At 34.1% G+C, this 828-nt stretch overlaps 1 non-coding gene across 1 annotated transcript; it reads left to right on the forward strand.

The window, feature by feature from the left end:
- The first annotated feature begins 371 nt into the window (after positions 1–371).
- On the forward strand, positions 372–520 carry LOC132267740 (U4 spliceosomal RNA). Its single transcript, XR_009469083.1, has one exon. It is a non-coding gene; the product is annotated as a U4 spliceosomal RNA (small nuclear RNA).
- The last annotated feature ends 308 nt before the right edge of the window (positions 521–828 follow it).

The raw sequence follows: 828 nt of genomic DNA on the forward strand, positions 1-828 counted from the left end.
ATTCTAATTTGATTAACCGAGGAAATTAAGAACCTCTTGCAAACTTACCAAAAGGGTTGAACAGAGTTGGTTTGGAACTAGGAATAAATTGAGAATAATTATAAAGGGAATTAAGAACCTCTTGTCAACTTACCAAAAGGGTTGAACAGAGTTGGTTTGGAACTAGGAATAAATTGAGAATAATTATAAAGGGAATTAAGAACCTCTTGTCAACTTACCAAAAGGGTTGAACAGAGTTGGTTTGGAACTAGGAATAAATTGAGAATAACTATAAAAACAACTATGTGACATAGTCCCACATCGAAAAAATGTAAGAAGTTGATGAGAAAATTATAATTATAAAAATAGTACATAGACAACTTGAAAAAGGTATAATTGCGCTTGGGGCAATGACGCAGCTCATGAGGTTCTAATCGAGGCGCGTCAATTGCTTGTTGAAAACTATTTCCCTTTTCTCTTTGGCCTAGGTTCCACCTAGCTATCGAGAATTTTTGGAAGGGCTCCCTTCTTGGGTAAAGCCCTCCAATTCAGAGTTCCAAAATTTAGTTTCAAACCCACTATAACAACTCTTACCCTAACCAGACATAATATTGCCCTAACCAGATATAATATTGTCCGTTTCTAGCTCACCCGAACTAGGCTTTAAAACGCATTGTGAAGGTATTGAATCTATATATCATACTTACCCCATCCATACCCAGAAGCAATCGAAGAACTTGAACTATAAGAAAATTTCATAAATTTTTTATTTTTAAAATTATTTGTTAGTTCCATAAATCAAGGATAAAGTTTTGATGTCTACCCTATTTTATGGTGTTAAATTACTAG

Source organism: Cornus florida, unplaced genomic scaffold (assembly GCF_030987335.1).
Source record: "Cornus florida cultivar Cherokee Brave unplaced genomic scaffold, ASM3098733v1 CherokeeBrave_3.0.0_Hap2_Chr07, whole genome shotgun sequence".
NCBI classification, from domain to species: Eukaryota; Viridiplantae; Streptophyta; class Magnoliopsida; order Cornales; family Cornaceae; genus Cornus; species Cornus florida.